Source organism: Acanthisitta chloris, unplaced genomic scaffold (genome assembly GCF_000695815.1).
Source record: "Acanthisitta chloris isolate BGI_N310 unplaced genomic scaffold, ASM69581v1 scaffold13219, whole genome shotgun sequence".
Taxonomy (NCBI): Eukaryota; Metazoa; Chordata; class Aves; order Passeriformes; family Acanthisittidae; genus Acanthisitta; species Acanthisitta chloris.
This window is the reverse complement of record NW_008693149.1, coordinates 1-6,647: the sequence shown is the minus strand read 5'-3', so window position 1 is coordinate 6,647 and position 6,647 is coordinate 1. Positions and strand designations below refer to the sequence as shown.

Genomic DNA, 6,647 nt, shown 5'->3' with positions numbered 1-6,647 from the left:
ACTGATCCCATCCCTTCCCAAACTCTTTCCAGTTCTTGTGCTATCTCTGTCTTATCATCCTTGCCAGATCTTCTGGAGAAGTCCAGAGTCACTTTCCAGCTCAAGGCAGAAAGAAGCTACCACATCTTCTACCAGATCATGTCCAACAAGAAGCCAGAGCTGATTGGTAGGAAGATCAGTAACCTCTCTTAAGGAATTTCACCAAGCAATAGCTCATTGTGTTATCTGGAAAGCTAAAGGAAATTTGGGGTTCCCCTTTTATTGCTTTCAGACATGCTCCTCATTACCACCAACCCTTACGATTTCCACTTTGTGAGTCAAGGGGAGATCACTGTTCCCAGCATTGATGACCAGGAGGAGCTGATGGCCACAGATGTGAGTAACAGCAAACAGATCATCTGGTGGATTGGAGCCCTGGTACATATACATTTACTTTACTGTTACATTTACATTTCCTTTTTCTGTTGCCAGAGTGCCATTGACATCCTGGGCTTCAGTGCTGAGGAGAAAACAGCCATCTACAAGCTGACAGGGGCTGTCATGCACTATGGGAACCTGAAGTTCAAGCAGAAGCAACGAGAGGAGCAGGCAGAGCCTGATGGCACAGAAGGTATCAGCAGAACCAGCAAACATTCCAGAAGAGATAGACTTTGTCCCAAAGGGAATGACTTAGGCAGATTTCAGGCTTTAAATATGCAAATGTGTAAGCTAAACGAATAGCTGTTCCTTAGCTAGATGACTGCTGAGACATGTATCTCATCTAATGATGCCTGTACTTTTATCCTGTGACTGTTTCAGAACTAAGAGATCTGGGATACTCTGCAGGAAGTCAGGACACATGGATGTCAATTCCTGCAATGCTGCTTGTCATACTAAAGCTGAAATACACCTTGTAATCTCTGCTGTAGTATGGAGTAGTGGGGTGGTTCAGCCCTAAGAGGATGGTAGGCCATGCTCCTCTTCACCCTGATCTGTTGGAGGCAACTCTGAGCTGAGGTGTGTAAGTTGTCTCTGCCACAGCAGGAAGTACAGTCCGTGCCTACATCTCTCCAAGTGGTGAATCCTCTTGCTATACAGCTAGAAAGTGTGAAGTCCCATAGTTATGCCTGAAAAAGGATAAAAGCAATGAGCCCCTTGAAGAACATTTGTAGTAACCAAATCTCAGAAAGAGTTGTAGGCTCTGAATCCTGAAGACAAGAGAGAAATAATCTTTGTAGCTTTGACAGATATTGTGCAACCCTGTAACAGTGAACACTGCTGTTAATTTTGGGACAGTCCCTCAAGGACAAAATCATAGGATCTGTTGAATATTTACTTCTCTCTCTTTTCTGGTGTCCAGTTGCTGACAAGGCAGCCTACCTGATGGGGCTGAACTCAGCAGACCTGCTCAAGGCTCTCTGCTACCCCCGAGTCAAGGTGGGGAATGAGTATGTGACCAAAGGTCAGACCGTGCAGCAGGTAGGAAAAATGTGGTAATCTGGAACATGCTTTGATAGTTCCCCTTGATTATCCTTTGCTGTGTACAGCAACCTCCGAACCTTTCTCTATGCTTTAGGTGAACAACTCTGTGGGTGCCCTGGCAAAGTCTGTCTATGAGAAGATGTTCCTGTGGATGGTTGTTCGCATCAACCAACAGCTGGATACCAAGCAGCCCAGGCAGTACTTCATTGGTGTCCTGGACATTGCTGGCTTCGAGATCTTTGATGTAAGGAACAGGGTTTGAACAACAACTGAGAATTTTGAGACATGTTTGATAGAAGTATCTTCCGACACTTATTTGTAGAGCTTTTGGAATTACCTTTTTTAATCCTGGAAAAAAAATCCCTGAACAAAAAAACTCCTAATTGCTCTAAATTTGAAACTGAGCTTTTCTAAATGCAAAGCCTGTCCTAGAGAGAGAGCACAGGGGAACTACACAGGAAAAGCACTTATAGTATCACCCATGGTGAATTAGGATTGCACAAGAAAACACCTTGTAATTATTGCTGATCCTTGAAACCACTGTATGTTTTTCTATGTCTGGCAGTTCAACAGCTTTGAGCAGCTGTGCATCAACTTCACCAATGAGAAACTGCAACAGTTCTTCAACCACCACATGTTCGTGCTGGAGCAGGAGGAGTACAAAAAGGAGGGGATTGAATGGACATTCATTGACTTTGGGATGGACCTGGCTGCCTGCATCGAGCTCATTGAGAAGGTATCCTTCCTGTTCAGCTCTGTTGGATCTTCTATACTTTCCAAGAGACACAATTAAGGAGCATGTGAGGATATTCTGGGTTTTTCAGATATATTCCCTGTGAAAGCTGCAACAGGGTGGAAGTGTTTTTAGGGCTCATACTCAGATATCAGGACTTTTGGTGAGAGAATTAATTGCCTGGTTACAAAATGAAGTGATATGAAAGGCTGTCACAGTCTGTAAGTATCTCTCTGTAAACAGAGGAGAGGACAGTATTTCACAATGTTGTATCTGCAGTTATCTCATCAGTGAAAGCATTTCCATACCTCCAAATCAACACTGCAAATAGTTGAACCTTAATTAATTTTCTCTGACTTACGTCATGAAATGCATGAGAACAGCTTTCTTCTCTGACCCCAGCAGCTTTCCAAACAAGAGATGACTCCTCTCTAATCTGTTTCTCCCTCTTTTGTTATGTCCTCCAGCCCATGGGCATCTTCTCCATCCTGGAAGAGGAGTGCATGTTCCCCAAGGCAACTGACACCTCTTTCAAGAACAAGCTCTATGACCAGCACCTGGGCAAGTCCAACAACTTCCAGAAGCCCAAACCTGCCAAAGGCAAGGCTGAGGCTCACTTCTCCCTGGTGCACTATGCTGGCACAGTGGACTACAACATCTCTGGGTGGCTGGAGAAGAACAAGGACCCTCTGAATGAAACTGTCATTGGGCTGTACCAGAAATCCTCTGTGAAGACTCTGGCCTTACTCTTTGCCAACTATGGTGGAGCAGATGCAGGTCAGCTCTGTGAAAAATGTATTTTCAGAGTGGGACAATGTTGACACAAAATTAAAGCCGCAAACACTAAACACTGAAAGTTGTTTTGTGCTGTGTAGTCTCCAATATATATGTAATCTATAATAACCTTGGTTTAACGCTTTTTTCTTTCATGTTGCTCAATTTGCAGAGGCTGGTGGTGGCAAGAAGGGAGGCAAGAAGAAAGGTTCTTCTTTCCAGACTGTCTCAGCTCTTTTCCGGGTACAGTATTGCATCTGTTGTCTCCCAAATGTGAAGGAAGGGGCTGAGCTAATATTAAATTGGAAAGGACTATTTTGCATTGCTGTAATGGTGACAAATTTCTTTGGAAATTCCACATCAGGTTTTCCAGGATCAAATTTAATATTGCTCATCTGTCACATCCAAAAATAAGTATTCAGTCTGCAAAATCATGGGCATCTAATAACTCTTTTTTTTTGAGCAGATAACATCCAGATCTTTATATTTTCATGTCTTTGGGCCAAAGTGGAACAGTAATAATAGCATTCCTCTATTTCTGCTGAGGAACTAAAACCAATTTCCAAGGAGATATTTAACTTATTGGAACAAAATTCCACCTTTTAAAACTGAAGTATATTGACTTTTGAAGGCAAAAGTGAAAAACGTAAAAGTCAATTACTCTGTGTGAATGTGTGAAATTGTGTATTAGTCAATAGCAACAATGCAGTATTTTAGTCTTTAAAAATGATGTTCAGTATCTTCAAATAGAAGAAATATTTGGTTACTGTGAATGCATCCAAATTTTCTGAAACCCAACTTGGGCCTGATGCATCAAACAATAGACACAGGAAACTCACATTGCTACCTGGTTCCTCTAGGAGAACTTGAACAAGCTGATGACCAACCTGAGGAGCACTCACCCCCATTTTGTGCGCTGCATCATCCCCAATGAAACCAAAACACCTCCGTGAGGAGGAGCATTGGAGCAGCAGAAGCTCTTCTGCTGGGTCCAGCAGCAGGTGGTCACTACTGGTGGTATCTGTCAGGTGCCATGGAGCACGAGCTGGTGCTGCACCAGCTGCGCTGTAACGGGGTGCTGGAAGGGATCAGGATCTGCAGGAAAGGTTTCCCCAGCAGAGTCCTCTATGCTGACTTCAAGCAGAGGTAAGAGCACTGCACTTCCAGCATCATTAAAAGTGATGTTGGTTCATTCACAGGTCCATCAGGCTGTGCTCTGTTGTCAAAAATAGCTACATGTGACCTGGTGGGTTTCAGTAGTTTGTGTTGGCTGGGAAAAGATATCCTTATCTTTGTCTTTTCACAGATACAAGGTGCTCAATGCCAGTGCCATCCCAGAGGGACAGTTCATCGACAGCAAGAAGGCTTCTGAGAAGCTCCTTGGCTCAATCGATGTGGATCACACCCAGTACAAATTTGGACACACCAAGGTACAAACCTCCCCCTCACTCACTCCCTCTGAGCCTCTGCTTTGCTCTGCCTGACTGGGATGTGCTGCAACATTCCCTCTCTCCAGGTGTTCTCCTGACTGCTGGGTCTGCGGGAGGAGATGAGGCATGAGAAGCTGGCACAGCTCATCACCCGCACTCAGGCCAGGTGTAGGGGTTACCTGATGAGAGTGGAGTACCAGAGAATGGTGGAGAGGAGGTACACACTGCTCATCTTCAGTGAGAGTCACTGTGCTTGGGGGAAAGTGTTGAGACTTGTCAGACTGAGAATATTCATTGCACATTTCATTTGTGCTCCAGAGAGTCCATTTTCTGCATCCAGTACAACATTCGTGCATTCATGAACGTCAAGCACTGGCCATGGATGAAGCTGTTCTTCAAGATCAAGCCCTTGCTGAAGAGTGCAGAGTCTGAGAAGGAGATGGCCAACATGAAACAAGAATTTGAGAAAACCAAGGAAGAGCTTGCAAAGTCTGAGGCAAAGAGGAAGGAGCTGGAGGAGAAAATGGTTTCTTTGCTGCAGGAGAAAAATGACCTTCAGCTCCAAGTGCAGGCTGTGAGTACCACCACTAATTTATCACCCAGTAAAGGAGTCCATACACTCCAACAGTTCTTCATGAACAGAAGGTCAGAATATAGAAGACCAAAAGTCATGTATTGGGTGAATTATCCATCATAAGTATGCAAAGTTGAAGACACAAGGGTTTGGCAGGAGAGTGGTGAGCACTCTGACAGACAGGGCAAAGAAACAGGGAGCTCCAGTCAGAGCCACTGCTCCTTCCTTCAGAGGAAGAATACAGATATAGTGTGGGGACATGAAATACTCAGAGCATAGTGTGGCCACAACTCCCTCTGAACAGGTGAGACCTGCAGGAGGGATCTCCATCTCACCAGGACATGTAGACCACGTAGTTCTACATGTTCATGTAGAATATGTAGTTCTACATGTTCATGTAGAACAATGAATTAATTTGGAATCATAAATGCAAACCAGAGTTCCAAGTGGTACCTGTGAATTCAGGTGCAGGAGAAGCCATCCACTCTTGGCTGAGTAACTAGTGCTTAGCCATTCACACAGTTACTGGCAAATACAGCCTCAAATTTCTCCTCAGCCTAAGAATATATAGACACAGTGTTCCTGTTTCAAATTAAAAGTCACACAATCCAGGGGGGATTTCTTCTTCCCTCAGTTACTAGTTAAACACAAAAGCTCTGTGTATTTTAGACTTAAATGGTATGAAACAAGGTCAGAAACAAATTCTATAATGAAGCAGAAATTCTTGGGGATTTTGAACACTGCAGGATATTTTTTGCATCTCTAACCTGGAATTTATCTTGTAGTTCCACTAGAGACCACATGCTGTGGTCATAAAGTTATTAATATTTAGGACTGAGAGGTCTGAGTTAGAAGTTACCTTCATTAAAAGAATCTCCTTTCAACTACGAGATATTTTTTGCAGAATGTGTTTGTGTTGGGTCCCCAGTCTAGGATGCACAGTTTAGAGCAGGTCAGAAGCTTTATTAACACTCAGATAGCATCTCCCCCTCTGCTGCCCTGTGCACTCTCTTTGTGGCTCCCCACCAGGAAGCAGATAGCTTGGCTGATGCTGAGGAAAGGTGTGACCAGCTCATCAAAACCAAAATCCAGCTGGAAGCCAAAGTTAAAGAGGTGACTGAAAGGGCTGAAGATGAGGAGGAAATGAATGCTGAGCTGACAGCCAAAAAGAGGAAACTAGAGGATGAATGTTCAGAGCTGAAGAAAGATATTGATGACCTTGAGCTAACACTGGCCAAGGTTGAGAAGGAAAAACATGCCACCGAAAACAAGGTATGAGGCAGAAGATGTCACTTGTGCTTTGGAGTAAACTGGATTTGTTATAAAGTTTTAAGCACCACTTTTTATCTGCACTTGCTCCTTTCTTCTCAAAGGTGAAAAACCTCACCGAGGAGATGGCAAGCCTGGATGAGACCATTGCCAAGCTGGCAAAAGAGAAGAAAGCCCTCCAAGAGTCCCATCAGCAGACCCTGGATGACCTGCAGGCAGAGGAAGACAAAGTCAATACACTGAGCAAAGCCAAGGCCAAGCTGGAGCAGCAAGTGGATGATGTAAGCACATGGACATGCAGCAGGAACAGGACAGGTATGGAGTGAGACCTGGATGGCAGAGTGCTGATGGTCTTGTTGTGTTTAGCTGGAAGCATCTTTGGAGCAAGAGAAGAAACTGCGCATGG

The 6,647-nt window shown here is 44.2% G+C and overlaps 1 pseudogene; it reads left to right on the top strand.

Moving 5' to 3' along the window:
- Positions 1-67: 67 nt before the first annotated feature.
- On the top strand, positions 68-6,641 carry LOC103810082 (annotated as a pseudogene).
- The last annotated feature ends 6 nt before the right edge of the window (positions 6,642-6,647 follow it).